Source organism: Nuphar pumila, chromosome 7, assembly GCF_984573655.1.
Source record: "Nuphar pumila chromosome 7, dmNupPumi1.hap1.1, whole genome shotgun sequence".
Lineage (NCBI taxonomy): Eukaryota > Viridiplantae > Streptophyta > Magnoliopsida > Nymphaeales > Nymphaeaceae > Nuphar > Nuphar pumila.
Genome location: NC_143255.1, coordinates 43630072 through 43647228, shown reverse-complemented (window position 1 = coordinate 43647228; position 17157 = coordinate 43630072). Strand labels below are relative to the sequence as shown.

At 39.6% G+C, this 17157-nt stretch overlaps 1 long non-coding RNA gene across 1 annotated transcript; it reads right to left on the bottom strand.

The window, feature by feature from the left end:
* Positions 1 to 15293: 15293 nt before the first annotated feature.
* LOC149832095 (uncharacterized) lies at positions 15294 to 16693 on the bottom strand. The gene is made up of 2 exons (XR_016433076.1): positions 16452 to 16693; positions 15294 to 15504 (listed from the first exon to the last, which is right to left on the bottom strand). It is a non-coding gene; the product is annotated as an uncharacterized LOC149832095 (long non-coding RNA).
* Positions 16694 to 17157: the final 464 nt, after the last annotated feature.

The following is a 17157-nucleotide window of genomic DNA, read 5'->3' as shown; positions in this document are numbered from 1 at the left end:
AAATTCCAATTCTTAGGATCCAGAAACCAATTCTACATTGGATCTCAAACTTCAGATCCAAATCCACTTTTAGGATCCAGATCCTCATTCTACTTTGGGTCTCAAACTTCAGATCCAAATCCATCTTAGGATCCAGAGCCCAACTCTACCTTGGATCTCAGACTTCAGATCCAATTCCATCTTAGGATCCAGAGTTCAAATCCACCTTTTCAGATCCAAATACTATCTTGGATTCCAAATCTTGAATCCAATTCCATTCAAAATTCCAAATCCAATATTCCATTTTTTTCTCCAATTCTTAAAACCAATTCCATTTCATTCCAGATTTCAAATCAAGTTCCCATTTCAGATCCTAAATCCAAAATTCAACTTTGAACTCTATTCCGAATCCAGATCTCGGATTCGGATTTCATCTTGAAATTCCAACTTTTAAATCAATTCCATTTTTCAATTTTTTTCCCAATTCTATCTTTCCTACTGATTCAATTCCATTTTCATTTCTATTTCTGACTCAAAGTCCATTTATAACTTAGAAAATTTCTTTCTTCTTCTTTTATCTCAAAAAAACTTCAAAAACCATCTCTTTCCAGATCTAGATTTATCTTCCCAAGCTCTTGATTATTCTAAAAACTTAGAACTTTAATCTTAAGTTCTAAGTTAGGAATCATTTCTTCACTTTATCAATTTCACTTGGAAATTCTTCAAAATATTTTTTTCAAAAAGAGCATACATCTTTTGCATATTGCACAAGCATGATTCATTGTGCATTTAGACTTAGGATAAAAACTTAGATAAAATCTTTGCAAAGCAAAAGGCATAAAATTCGACCCTTGGTTCGATTACCCCTGGTAAAGGCGCCAGGAACGGTCGAACCTCGTACCAACGAGCGGATCCCGTCTCCCGATTTTCTCGCAAATATTTCAAAAACGGAGGCGAGTTATTTCAAATATTTTCGAAATCAAGGTCAAGTGAGACCCGCAAAAGAGTTCCTCTTCTCTCTTTCTTTCCGTTCTTTTATCTTTTCTCCCTTCAAAAAGGAGGAAAATAAGAGGTGGGAAAGGAAAAGAGAAGGAAGAGAGAGAATATTGCGAGAGGAAAACATTTGCGATGATCATAGTGAGCTACCTCCAATCCCAAGAAATATTTGAGTTTTCCAAGGTCTTTTATTTCAAACCTTTTGTGCAAATATTGTTTTACTTATGTTATTCTTTCTTTATCGTCACCTATAACAATTATATCGTCAACATATAAGAGAATAATAACACATCTGGAGGGTTTAATGGAGGTGAACATGGTGTAGTATGTAAGATTTCATTTGAACCTGATATTTGCTAGAGCATCACTGAGTTTGGAGAACCAAGCTCAAGGGGATTGTTTGAGGTCGTATATGGATTTTTTGAGTTTGTAGGTTGAACCTTCATTCTCATTGACTCATGGTGGAAGCTCCATGTAAACTTCTTCTTCAAGCTCTCCATGTTAAAATGCATTTTTTACATCCTCCTAGTTTTTGTTCACTGCAACTAATATTAGAATGCGAATTGAGCTCATCTTTGCTAGGGGGTGAAGGTCTTGGAGTAGTCAATACCCTCCACCTAGGTGTATCCTTTGGCTACTAGGCGGGTTTTGAATCTTTCTATTCTACCATCGCTATTATACTTTATCCTGTATGTTCATTTGTAGCCTACAGGTTTCTTTCCTTGAGGTAGTTTCACAATATCCCTTGTATGGTTCTTCTCAAGGGCTTTTAGTTCTTCCTACATGGCTTCTCTCCACCGGGGATCAAGTTTGGCTTCTTGATAGGATGAGGGTTCGATTTGAGCATAAACTTTGGATATGCTTGATAGGTAGGCTTGAGATAGTTTGTTTAAATTGACTTGGCTGTCTATACAGTATGGGGTTAAGAAAGGGACCAGGTATGTGTAAAAGTCACTTAGTCTTGGTGGAGGTTTGATGGTGCAGTTTGACCTTCTAATGGGCGCTTCTAGTTCAATCTGGGTATCGTTGGTTTGGGTGTTGATCATGGGTGATGGTCGGGTAGAGTTGTAGGGAATGGACTCAGTTTGGGCTGATATATCTTGATTGGTTCGTGTGGTGGGTGGATTTTCTGTTATGGATAAGGCAGGCAAGATGGGTTCAGTGGTATTGAGAGTCTTCCCCTTGGGCCAAAGTGACCAAGGGTTTCAACCGGTTTGGAGAAGTAGGGCTCTGTTTTATAAAACTTTTTTCTCGTTTCTATGTCCTCAAAGATCACGTTCTTAGGAGAGAATGTGGCCAAACAATTGTAAGTGACAATTAACTTGCTAATTGATAATAAACTTGTTGGAAATTTATGGATGTAAAGAACTTGAAAAGGCCTTTTTCCTTCAAAGAAGTGAGTGTTACTGATTCCCTGAATTGGAACTAGGGACCTGTCGGCAATATGGACAGGTTTTTTTATGGTCGATTTAATATTTTGAATTTGGTTACGACTACCAGTCATATGATTGGTAGCGCCGGTATCGATTATCCATTCAATATTATAGGTTTGAGATGAATAGGCATAGTCCATACCAGTATCTGTGGTGCTAGAACTCCTAAGAGGAAGTTTCGTGGTGAGGTTGGAGCGGATCATTTGCTGAAACCATTTTGCTAGGTCCTTGAATGACACCATGTTGGTGTTTTCCATCCTGGGACATAGATCCTAGTATTTTTCCTTTCCTGGTCGGTCGATTAATTCCAAACATTTTTCTCGAATATGTCTTAATTTTTTTTGCAATAACTGCACCTTGGTTTGTTTTTGTTTTTGTTTTTGTTTTTATTTTTGTTTTTGAATTTTTCTGAGTTACTTTCTCCATGGCTGGTTGTAGTAGATGATTTCTTCTCTTCAAAGTTGGATTCAAATTTGAAGGCAAGTTTTTCTTGCGGTTGTTCAGGTTGTTTTTCAGTCTTCATCACTCTTCATCTTGTCGCTTCTCTTTGAATGGTTGTGCAAACATTATTGATGGAGGGTAGAAGATTGGACATAAGGATTCATAATCTTGTCCCAGCCTGACGAGGAGTCTAAATATTTTATCCTCCTCAATTCTTTGTTTGATGACTTCTGCATCAGTCGTTGGAGGCTAGTATTGGAGTAGTTTATCCCAGGTGGCTTTGAATGCTCCAAGGTAGACATGAAAGGGTCTTTCTTCAAGGCTCAAATGCAATAAATTTTGCTGGATTTGGTAAATGTGTGCCAGATTATTTCTTGTGTTGTTTCTAGAAAGAGAACTCTCTCGGCAATGCTCGACTCCATAGAGTTGAGCAGCCAGGACATTACTAGATGGTTTGTCGACTCCCATTCATCATAGATAGTGTCTTGTTGATCGAGCCTTTTTGGTTTGCCAGTTACATACCCCAGTTTTGATTTTTTGCTTAAAAAGAGACTGGTGGCTTTTGACCAACTGAGATAGTTTGAGCCATTCAATGGGGTGGTTGTTATTTTTAGAGTGGGATTTTTCTCCTGAACCACCATTCTGGCTGTCAATGGATACATAGCGGGCTGGGTTGACATGTCTGATGTAGTGCTATCACCGATAGCTATATGAGGGATGGAGAGCGCGTGAACTCTTCAGCAGGTGCCTGGGTGCTAGTAGTTTTGATAGGGCTTTGATACCATGTTACAAGATATGGCGGAGCACGAGAAGTAAACCCACTCACAATGAAAACATAAGAGATTTACGTGGTTCAGCTGTTCACCTACATCCACGGGAGTAAACACTCTGCACTTTTTATTCATCTTTTTCTCCAGAAAGGATAGATTTGCTGCCTAATTCAAAAAATTACTGAGGATAGAACCACCAAATGTGCATTGGTTCTTATCCTTATCTTTCAACATAGTGATGGTGGTGATTTTGGTGATGAGAGGTTGGTGTTGTTTTTTAGTATTTAAGAAGCGAGCATGGAGGCGGTGGTAGTAGTGATGGTGGTTGGTAGTAGTTCTAGTGTTGAGGAGGATGGTGGGGCAATGGTAGTAGTGGTGATAGTGGTGTTGGTGTTGAAGAAGAGGTGAGAGGGGTGATGGTTGGATGGGAATTTGTGATGTTAATAATGAACATAGAGAGTGGTGGTGGTGGCAATGGTTTCGTGTTTAAAAATGGGGGAAAGTGTTTGTGGTGGTTTAGGTGTTAAAGACCGTGGTGATGGTGATGGTGATGGTGATGTTGAAGATAAGGGGGTTGATGGTGGTAAAGGTGATGATGGTAGTCTTAGTGTTGAAGAAAGCATATTGTTCGTGTTGGTGTTGAAGAAATGATAGTATAAGATGAATGCTATTGATTACATTCTCAAAATCATTTGTTAGTAAAATAATGGTAATAAATAATTTTTTAAAAATTTTGAGGCATACTATGATCACAAACGATCATTCTTTAAAAAAAAACGCATCAAAAATGATAGTTTTTATATAGAGGTTTTAGGTTTTTCTATAGAGGTTATTGGATGGGAATTTGTGATGTTAATAATGAACATAGAGAGTGGTGGTGGCGGCAATGGTTTCGTGTTTAAAAATGGGGGAAAGTGTTTGTGGTGGTTTAGGTGTTAAAGACCGTGGTGATGGTGATGGTGATGGTGATGTTGAAGATAAGGGGGTTGATGGTGGTAAAGGTGATGATGGTAGTCTTAGTGTTGAAGAAAGCATATTGTTGGTGTTGGTGTTGAAGAAATGATAGTATAAGATGAATGCTATTGATTACATTCTCAAAATCATTTGTTAGTAAAATAATGGTAATAAATAATTTTTAAAAAATTTTGAGGCATACTATGATCACAAACGATCATTCTTTAAAAAAAAAACCCATCAAAAATGATAGTTTTTATAGAGGTTTTAGGTTTTCCTTGATGTCACTACTTCCCTTTACCCATCAGTGACTCTCTCTCTCTCTCTCTCTCTCTCTCTCTCTCTCTCTCTCTCTCCATTAGGTCATGTTTGGGTTGGACCCAAGTGAATAACTTAGCATCATAAGATTGATGAGTTCTTTGTTATAGTAACAGGCAGCATAAATGAGATTTTGTAATCTCCCACGCTCACTCGTTTGTCCTGAACTTTTCTTTTATTGAAAGGCAAGCTGGGGTTAGGTAGACCCCCACCAGTTACACAACATACCATTGGGTTTTGAACTTGCAACGTCCCAACACATGGTGACTTGCACTAACAACTCCTACCAAACAAGTGGAGCCCAGTCGTTTGTCCAGAACTTTACTTTTCACATGTGGAACTCATAATGAGAAAATTTTGAGGAACTCTTAGAGTGCAAAATTATACTTTGCAGTTTCTACTTTATAATGGTTACAAGCTTTTAGCCTTTGTCTACTTCGCATTGTATTAGCTGGTGTAACGTTGACATTCGTCATATTATTTTTCTTGTAAAGATGATTGCATGTGCCTCACATCTTTGGGCAGTAATTTGGCAATTTTTCATTATTTTGTCACCTATACTACTTGCATTTCGTATGTACCATGCCCACTTTGATTAATAATATTTTTTTGAATGGCTCATTTTGATTAAAATGTTGATTCTTTCTTTCTTAAAACTAAAGGGTAGTGTTTGTAGTGAGAATGTTATGATGGATGATTCACGTCATTAGTTTAGCTTCTTGCATTGCTCTAGTTTTTCTCTTTTACGTCTTTATCGCGCACCTTGTGTTCGCATAATAGATAGTGACTGTCCTCATTTGGGACCATGCATCCTAATGTTGTTTATGTGTGATATTCATGTGCTCGTGGTCTTCCATCTTTAGTGCTTACATGATGGAACATGAAGTACTCATCCCTAAAATCATACGCTATATGCCACCCTTGGCGGAATATCATGGCAGTCTTGTCTTCATGGTCTGATCTTTTAGTGAAGTTCAATGCTTAAATTGCTGGAATCCGACCTGTGTTAGGACTTTTTCAGTATTTTAAAAAGCAATGGATGTAATTGTCATGGGCCTACTTCTTCAATAGGTCAGTGTCACACGATAGTCCTTCCTTACTGCCATAAGCCTTCTGGTCGCTCGCTTGCAGCAGCGGAAACTTTGATAACTGAAAGTACAAGAAAATGAGAGAATAGAGAGGGAGAGAAATCACAATCATTCGAAAGTAATCACAACGAGGGTGAACAAAAGAAAGCTTTTCATATTTACATTCATTCACATTTTTTCCTGAATGCTCATTATAGTTCAGATGTACAGTTTAAACATTTAGGGTATTTATCAACCTGAACCAAAGTACATGGGTGGCCCAAAGAAAGTTGCAAGTGACTCGACAAGACTCAACCAAAGCAAAATAAACTCTAAACACAACTGTATAAAGTAGGTCGCAGGGGAACAATAACAACTGCGTGATTTATTAAATCATGTTTTCTCATAGAAAAAACATTGATTCCTATCAATAGACCATTTTGGAGTCATTATGGACCTGCCCACATCTAGCCTGTGCTCCCGAATCAGCTGCAAAATTGTTGTAAAGATTGAGCCCATTAAGGATGTATTTGTCCAAGAGTGGTACGCCGAAATTCAAGTGCAAATATAAGACTGCTTGCCACATTTCTCGTTAGTCCCCTGCCCCCACCAAGCCTGCACCACCACCTCGCCACCACCCAACTTGCACCACCAACATATCCACCTCCCAACCTGCACTGCCACTGTCGTGAGCCTGCACCACCACCATCGCTTCCTCTCAGCCTGCACCACCATAGTCGCATTGTAGCTGATCTTATTCACCTTCTGAGCTTGCACCACCATTGCCATGTGGGGCACTCGGTATGGACGAACCGAGGCTTGGTGGTCTGGAGCGACTTGGGCGAGGGCATTCTTACTGGCGCTGCACCTTCTCGGATGAGCGGCGCAGCCTCAGCGCTGCTATAGGGACTGCATGTCATGATAATGGAGAGACGATGCTCGGCTGCTCCAATGGGCCCCACAGGTGAGTCGTCGGATGGTTTCACGACTCCTATGATTGCGCTGTTGACTCTCATGCCGGTTTGGTGCTCTGAGACACGAGAGGTGCCTGTATTGCATGCAGTGCCCTCCCTGTGCCTAGCTCTTCCTCCCTGCGTTCCTACTCTACTTCCTTCAGGCGGCGTCAGTCCCATACCACATGCAGTGCCTTCCCTGTGCCTAGCTCTTCCTTCCGATGGCGTATGACCTGCAACTATCAGGGAGCCTACCCTAGGTTTCTGGGTTGTGGTTCCTCTCCCTTATTCTCTCGCCTACTTTGGCTCTGAGGCAGCGAGCCTGGCTCGGAGGGAGACAACCCCTCCTACTTCTGCCTTTCGGTCTGGCAATTTGGGTAACACGTTGACTTGGGTCACTCCCTCAGGCCTGGATCTTGCCATGGGCAACTCCTCGATTCTCACATAGAGAAGCGTCGAGCTGTGGTGTTGTCCAAGGATGCGGTGCGAGCATCCATGAGGGTTGTTTGTGGCACCCGCAGTCTAGGCACCACTTCGCCGGGTCTGAGGACAGACCCGATTCTCGTTGGGGGTTTTTTCAACAACCACGTGGTGACGTTAGCTGTTAGCATGGAGAAGAGTGTGGTCGTGTATGCTCACTCACAGGATTTGTCAAAGGATCATGCAGTAGGCAGCCCAGTTGATGGCGCTCTATCCGCCGTGACCCCAACAGGAGATGATTCGAAGTCTCCAGATGTTTCTCATGGGGTTGTTTCTAGATTAGTGGATTTTCTAATGGCGGTCTCGCTCCTTTTCTATCCTAGAGCTAGGTGGTAGGTTGGTCATCGATTTTGCTTGATTAAACATTCTGAGGCCCTCAATGATTAATAAAAGATACATTAATTTTCTTCCTCAATCTTTTTGTTATGAGAGACAAAGATCTTTCGGCCATTGCCTAGTTTGTAAGTGGGACACTGGGGCAATAAATTGAGAACTTTATGTTTGTGAGCTATGTAAGCGATGGAAGCTCCCTGTTAACTCGATCTTCCTCTATCTGTTGCAGATCGAGGGTTCCTTTCCCTTCCTCTTCTTCAAACCTCAATTCATATTTTTCATATAGAAATCTCTGATCAATAATAGAACAAGATCCATTTTTCATCATATCTAACTGATTTCTTGGTTCGGACTAAAGAAGCAGTGTCACTCAATTATTATCAATCTGACTTCATTCTGTCCATGAGTATCCCACCAGAGCGCTTTCTAATAGGCCATGAACTAGATCAGAATCATTCTCAACGAATCCATAAGAAGTGACCCAATTTTTTCATCGCGCTTCTAGAAAACAAGTTTCTAGTATGCTTTTCCTTGCAAGCTAATCTGACGTTAGTTCTGAGAAGAGGATAGTGGATGGTGGTTGGTCGCACTCTACTTATAAAAACTTGGGACAGATGTGGCATGCCCAAATTTCAAGGTTTAAGGTCTATTTCAGTATGGATTAGAGTGCATAGCCTTCCACTTGCTTATTTGTACAATGATGTATTTTGCTTGATAGCGAATGTGTTGGAGGAAAAGCTGGTTATTGTTGATGATAGAACCTCTGCCCAAGCTCGCTTGTACTTTGCTCGGATCCTCGTACAAGTCCAATCTCATTCGGAGATCCCTTATTCGATTCTCATTGTCTTGGGCAGTTTCTATAAAGGAGATCTTTATATTATAGTTGAATCGGGAACACATATTTGTGAGATGTGTAATGTAAGATCACACGCCACTGTAGCACAAGAATTCAGCATTCTATACACCTAGTCATCACAAAGGATAGCAGCAACAGGAGTGCAAAGCCAAAAGGGTATGGGTCACAAAAATCTCATTTGAATATCATAATTCTTTTGAGACTCTTGAGGAGAATCAGGAGGAAGAAGATGCTATACTGCTGGCCCTAAGCAGCCAATTGAAGATGCTAGTGTTTCTCATTCTAAGAAACAACATATCCCTTTTGTTGTTCAAATTTTTGGTAACCTTTTTTACTCTGACCCAACTTCTCTTCTAGGCTTTTGTCATTGTAAGAGGCAAGAGGTTCAAATAGAGGCTATGGTGTTGCACATGGATCCTTTGAGCGAACTTGCTCCATTACCTTCAAACATGGTCTTCAGACCATCGATTATGGGGGATCACTGTACCTTTGCATAGACGTTGTGTGATTCCCAAGCTAGATGCACGGGCATTTCTCCCATGCCCCCTATCAAGTTAGTGCTCGAGAGCACTACAAAGGTGTGCAGGCCTAACTTAAATTGAAATACTAAATGTGAACTCTAAGTAACCTTGGGGGTTTTGGGGAGTAGGACCACAAGATGTGCTTAGTCTTCAGTTGTAATCTCCATCTTGTTTGCTCTTTGCCTATGGGATGAGTGAGCATCATCAAATTTTATCACCATCTCATCCTGAGTGTTACCTCGTCACTATCTTTAATGTAACTCTTTTATTAAATGAGAATGGGAATGTTTGCCTTTCTTTTCAAAAAATACTTCTGGAGCCATTTACTGGGTCAGATTTGATCAATTAACTAACTTGCAACAATGAGATACCATGGGCCATACAAATGATAGTGTACGATTTGGGTGATCGTCTTTTATTATCCTTTGTTCCATTATCTTCCTGAATCAATCTCTTTTAACATATGCTAGGATACAAATTTGCTTTCTGCATCAATCTCGTTTAACATATGGTAGTATTGAGCATGTTTGATCATTTCCTTATGTAACTCCTTCGTACCCTTTTTTTAGAATTCACCCTCACTATGTGAATTCTATCAATAAAATTAGGACCTTCCTATATTAGGCTTCATGATTTACTGTTGTGACTAGCTAAATGAAACCAAAGCCAAGTTCTAATACCGATAAACTTGGGGGAAGCAACATCTTCCCCACAGTCGTGTTAGTGTGTGGGTATTTAGTTGGGTAATTTTGTAATTTGTCAAGTATAGAGTGGGTAATTTTAGCATTTTTCAAGTATGCATTGACCGCACGACTATGATAGATGTTTTTAGATGTGTATATAGTGTTAAACCACGTGTTGATGTAGTGTAGATACATGGTTTTTTTTTTTAAGAAGATATCATTCACATGTGAAAAAACAGGATTACAGAGAAGTAGCAAGTGATGAGATATCACTTGTTACAGTAAAACAGAGAACCAAACTGCAGATATAATCCATCCTATGCAAAGTCGCCACTACAGAAAAACAGAGGATTGCTACAGAAAGAACATATTGACGAGCCTAGTAGACGTTGCAAATTGATTATTAGAACCTCAATTTGGTCGCCCACCATACTGCCAGTCAGCCACCTGCGTATAAGCTTCATACAATGTCATCCTATGCAAATCGGCTGCTGCAGAAGAAAAAACAGATGCAGAAAAATAGAGGAAAGTTGCCAAAAAAAAATTGATAGGCACAGTAGGTGCTGATGCAGATCAATTTTGAACCTCAATCCTGCTGCCCACCACGCTGCAGGTCAGCCACCTGCGTATGTTCATACAGTGTATCAGAACTATGAACTAAGAGCCATTGCATACAACCAATATGTTTGTCGCCAATCCTCAACAATTCAGCACCCAGTTATTTCAGCTGAACTCTTTGCAGCAACATGAAGTTTATTTGTTGTAGCTGGCCCTGTAAAGAGACATGTGAACCCCTAAATACTATGTTATTTCTCTCTAGCCATATACACCTCCATAAAATCAAAATCCAACATCTCTAGAGGAAGACCCATTTCCAACCCAAACCCCAGATCTCATGTGCTACAATGAGGGGTCTCAAGTCGAACATTAGGCCCCCAAGGAAGGCCCTTAACCCCCATGAAAAGTTAGCCAAAAATTGAATTGAAAGGACACCCTCAAAACAAATGTGCAATCTTCCTCCCCAGTAAGGCATAAAGAACATTTACTAGGTAGATTGAATCATCTCTTCAAGTTTGCATCCATTAAAATCTGTCCAAGAGCACCACCCACCTAAGAAGCCCTCACCAGAAGATGACCACCCTATAAGGTATGAGGCACGAGTCATTGCACCGTAGGGGCAGAAATATATTCATATGCATGTGCCAAAGTAAGCTCGGTGTCTTTAGATGCTTTCCACCACCACTTACGGGTGCATTGTTCAACACCATAAGAGCAAGAAGGTCCATGAGCTAGATCCATTCATGGGAAACTTGTGAGAAGGGGTTGGCATGTGGAACCACATCCCACCCCCTTGAGGAGACCAACACCCCGCAACCAAGCTCCCTTTATGTCTAGCTTCCCTATAAAGGGAGAGAAAAACTAGCATAAGCGATGAACCCAAAAGCCAAGGGTTCTTCCAAAATAAAGTGTCCCTCCCATTGCCAATAGGGATGACAGTGGACTAGGGGAAAACGGGCCCCATCCCGCCTCGCCCCATTTGGACCGGGGATGAAGGGCATGAAATGGGGATGGAGGCAGGGATGAAGGTTAAAATTCATCCCCGTTCGGGGATGGAGGCGAAAATGGACTTACACTTTCCCCTGCCCCGTCCTGACCCATCCCCGTTAATAATATTACTAAAATACCCTAAGTTAAGTAATAAAATTATAAAAAGACCGCATTTATATATACTAACTTACCAACCTTAATACTAACCCTAAATCATATTAGTCAAAAAATGGAGTCAGTAGCTGCCCAGAGGAGAGAGAGAGAGATTTTTGGGGGATTAGGATGATTTTTGTTTTTCTACCGTTTGAAGATTATTATCTTTTCTTTTTTTGTGGTTTGTTGATGATTTTTGTTATAATTGGAATAGTTGCTGATTTTCGTTCATTGAAATAGTTATTTTTCTATGGTTTGATTCTAATGCAGCATTTGAAGGTTCCTCCTGCTTTGAATCAATTCACAAAGACACTTGACAAAAATGTTGGTAAGCTCTATTTTTCTCTCTCATTCATATTATGTGTGTTAGCTCCTCATGCATCAATGCATTTAATGAACATCATATATGTGTACTTGTAGTTTGTTTATTGTTTGAATTGTCTTGCATCTTCCAAAAAAGGATGTCTTGCATCTTCCAAAAAAGGAATTTCTTTAGTATTCAAACTTAAAAAGTCTTTATCCCTTTCTTCTGGCTGTTGGGTGATGATTATATGTCCCACTTATCCTTCTCTTTTAACAGTAATATGAAACACTAACCTGATGCGGATTATGCTCAATCAACTGTGTTTCGTATATTACTACTGTGTCTTTTCTTTTCCTAAAATATAGACGTTTCATATTGCATGTTTAATCTGAAGCATCATTGACTAATTTTTATTCAGTTTTCACATTCGATTCTTACTTTTGCTTAGAATATTGAGGAAAATGTGCAGTTTGCTCTTTTTTCTAATCGGTTTCAAATCCCGTTTTTATGCTTTGAAAGCTTTGGTGAGTTTGTTGGATTTGATGTGGAAGAGCCAACATCTAGAAGCAGAGAGAAGGTTGTTGTTGAGTCTATAAAGAAGGTAGTAATTGTATATTTCATGTTCAAGGTGAATTTTAGTGTACCTTAATCGTCTTATAATTCTTTTTGTTAACATTGGATGCAGAAGAGTGGGTACAAGGTATTGATCATGATCAGTGATGGGGCAAATGTGGTGCTCAAAATCAACTTTTTGTCTTCATTAACTTATGTGCAACGAAGGAATCCATAGATGCATTTATATTTAAAATGAGAACATTAATATTCTTGTTGAGCCATTTGTTTCTGCCTGATATTCATATTTCAACAAATTGATTATTTTCGCTATTTTGAGTTTGGGGCCAGGGTGGGGGCGGGGGTGGAGGTCCAAAGTTTCCCCTGCCACGGGGATGGAGGTTAAATTTTTGAGACGGGGCCGGGGTGGAGACCTTATCCCCCGCCCCCTGCCCCGGTCCACTGCCATCCCTAATTGCCAACCTTCACCGTGCATTCATCTGCCAAAATATGTACCTCTTTACACCATACTTTCCAAATTCCAAAACCTGACCTCCATTTAGAGTTGGAGGACCAACTCCAAGGCCATCCGTGCAGCCTGTATTTAGTTCTCATGACGATGGCTCATTCTTTTTCCTCCACACAAAGACCATAGCCATTTAATTTGAAAAGTCTTCAATATCTTTTCCTTGATGCCCAAATCCCCAAGATCAAAGGTTAGGTAATGAGATCGCACAAAACAAGGTGAGGGGCCTTCCTTGCCTCATATCCGCCCCAAATAAAAATTTTAAACACCTTTCTCATTCTTTTTTACACACTAGCGAGCATATTAAGAATCTGCATTACATGCGACGCAATGGTCACTAAAATATGTTGCACTAGGACAAGCCTTCTTGGGCCGCAAGTGAACATTCAAACCAACTATCTATTCTTTTAGTGACCTGATTCTCCACCTTGGATCAATGCGAATTCTTGGTCACAACAATATGAAGTGGGATCCCCAAATAATGCAATGATAAGTAGCTTCATTCACATCCAAATATAATAGGTGCAGCAGAGCATGTCCCTCCATCAACATGAAAAAGAAGAAACTAGCTCTTGCTCTTGTTAATCTTTAACCCAGAAATGGCCAAGAAACATTGGTAACACCAACCAAAAACATTGCATATTTTGCAGCATTGCCTCTAAAAAATAAGATCATTAGCATATAAGAGATGACTAAATGAAGTGCTACCAGACAGAGGAATTCCTTTGATAAATCAACTTAAAGACGAAGGCAAACTTCTTCGTGAGATGAATATGGTGTAAGGCTTCGTGAGCCAGCACCACACTTTCATGAATACGCCTACCTGGAATAAAGGTGCATTGCACATGGGAGGCAATTTTATGAATGACCACTTTCAATCTCTGCTAAAGCTTTGGATATAACCTTGTATACACAACCAAGCAAAGAAATGTGTCAACTAGCCAATGTCATCAGTGTCACTATCCTTAGGAATGAGGATCATCAAGGTTTTGCAAAGCATCCTGGGAAGCTTCGCAAATTCATAGAACTGCGCCATCATTTGCATGAAATTCTCCTCATAGACTCTAGATGGTACAAAAAAACTCAATAAAAAACCATCTAACCCAAGAGCTTTATAAGTAAGAAGAGCACAAACCACCTCTTTAACTTCCTCCTTCAAGAAAGACCTCTCAATGAAAGCTCTATCTTCCATAAGAAGAACAGGAAGGCAAAAGTCCCACAAACAATGAGTGGAAGCCATTGTAACACAAAAATGATCTTTAAAGAACTCAGTTACCTCCATAGATAGAAATAGCCGGGATGAAGTTGATTCTATGCCTCGACGAAGCATAGGAGTGGAAGTATGTGGTGTTCGCATCCCCATGCTGATGCCATTAGACTGCTCCTTTGTTTTCATCTAATCTCTTCACGTAGATGCCACTCTTTAATCTTAATTAGCTACCAAATTTTCTTGTTCCAAGGATACTTCGTGAGCCATTTCCTGTGAAAACTTGTGTCCCATAGGATCCTGCGCTCTTCTTCCCATGAAGAAATAAGCTCAAATTTGGTCTGACCTCACTCATTGATGAACCTAGTTGTTATCTTGGTCCTCAATAATTCAATTTTCTTTGCAATATGAATGACCACCTAATTGCCATTCAAATCCGCTGACCACCATTACTTCAAATCACAAAAACCTTCCTCCCTAAGCCACCAGAGCTCAAGTTTTAACTCCTTCAAAATATTAGATCATTTTTCTCATTCTAAGGGTGATGTTGCATGGTCGGATATAGTACGAGGGTCCATCAGAGCAAGAATATCATGGTGATCCTGCAAAAAAGGAGACTAGATGAACCTATCTAGTTTATGCAGTCCGGGGGTTCCTTTTACTAGACCAAGTGTACCTCCCACCCTTTCTCTTAAAATTTTCCAAAATTGTGCATTCCATGTGTGATCCACTGCACATTATTTGCATCCTCCAAAGTAAGGATGCCATTGAAGTCACCACCATGACACGAAGGCAAATCCAACCATTGAAATGCAGGCTTGGCGTTGAACACTACAACAAAGCAGTAGATTAGCGACGACCACATTCCGTCGCTACCCATGTTAGCGACGGATTAGCGACAACGAGGCGACAGTATGCTTACGTCGCGAATATTTCGACGCTAACTGGCGACGGAATTATTCTGTCGCCCGGTCCGTCGCTAATTGCGACGGACTAACGAGCGCTAAATTCCGTCGCCAATCCGCCGGTACTAAACGGCGACCACGGCTTGGCGACGGATTTACTTCCGTCGCTATGCCGTCGCTAGATTAATATGAATAGCGACGGATGGTTCCGTCGCAAACACGAAAAAAAAATTAAAAAAATTTATTTGAAAATTAAATACCGAGAACTGTACAATTTATATTTCCTGTAAATAAAAAACAAACCACACAAAAAATTTCATATAACAAGAATCTACAACAATTAATCGTTCCACCTTAAAATTAACAAGTTTAATTATTTACAATTCAACAATTACAATTAGGAAACATAAAAAAATAGAACTTCTTCAACACAGTCCTCTAATCATCGCCAAGATTTTGTGCGTCTTCTTGTTCATTGTCTTTATCTGTCCCTTCAGCTCCACTACGCTGATTATCGCTAGCAGCCTACACAAGAAAAGAACAGTCAGTATTGATAAACAAAATATAATGAAATAAATTACACACTATATGTGATTCTATCATGTGCTCATGTGTGATCTAAGGCAATAAAAAAACTCTATATGTGATTCTATCATGCTCATATGTGCTCTAAGGCAGACAAAAAGTTATATATATATATGTGTATATATATATATATATATGTGTGATTCTATCATGCTCATATGTGTGCTATGGCAGTCAAAAAATTGAATATGTGATTATAGCATGTTCATATGTGTTCTAAGGCATCTAGAAAAACTCTATATGTGATTCTACCATGCTCAGATGTGCTTTAAGGTAGGCAAAAAACTATATATGTGATTCGATCATGCTCGTATGTGTGCTAAGGCAGTCAAAAAATTGAATATGTGATTATAGCATGCTCATATGTGCTCTAAGGCAGGCAAAGCAAAAAAAATTATATGTGATTCTATCATAAATGATATATAGCATGTTCATATGTGTTCTAAGGCAGTAAAAAAACTCTATATGTTATTATAGCATGCTCATATGTGTGCTAAGGCAGTCAAAAAACTGAATATGTGATTATAATATGCTCATATGTGTTCTTAGGCAGTCAAAAAACTGAATATGTGATTATAGCATGCTCATATGTGTTCTAATGCAGTAAAAAAAACTTTATATGTGATTCTATCATGCTCATATGTGTTCTTAGGCAGGCAAAAAAACTTTATATGTGATTATAGCATGCTCATATGTGCTCTAAGGCAATAAAAAAACTCTATATGTTATTATAGCATGCTCATATGTGCTCTAAGGCAGTCAAAAAACTGAATATGTGATTATAACATGCTCATATGTGTTCTTAGGCAGGCAAAAAGTTATATATGTGATTCGATTATGCTCATATGTGTTCTAAGGCAGACAAAAAACTGAATATGTGATTATACCTGAGAGGGACCTGGAATCGAAGATCCCCTATCCAGAACAGCGGCCTTGATCTCATTTCAGAGAAAGGGGGCGACAGTGTATTGAAAGTAGTTATTCAGTGATTCATTAACGATCTGGCGTACATCATCACCGGAAAGAATAGTCGGCTGCTTGGAGCTTATGTCGGCGCAAGAAGTCGGTGAGCCGTAACTGGAAGAACCAATAACTGGTGAAGTGTTCATATTACTCCCAAACCCGAACACGCGACCTTTTTGGGGTTCACCTGCTGCAGTCACCCATGCTGTAGGATCAAATGATTGATGCTGAGTAGCGTCATCGCCATATCGCTCTACCATATGTTGCTTATATGCCTCCTACAAAATAATGTTTAAAGTATTCATTAATAATTAATGATAACATTATGATAACTTGCATATATATTGCAATGATTATTAATAGAATTAATACATACCGTTGTCGTTCTCGCCTTATCTGATACGAAGACTCCCGTGGTCTTCCGTTTATGTGTTTCTACAAACACATCCTTATATGATACACTGCCTCCTTTTTCTGTTTCCTGCGAAGTTAAATGACAAAAGATTTAGTACACAAGTTTGCAACAATACTTATAAAATTAATATTATATATTGATGAGTTACCATTTTCTTTAGGTGGCTCCCAAATGTCTTAGATCCACCTGTCGCTACTATCCGTCGCTACTATCCG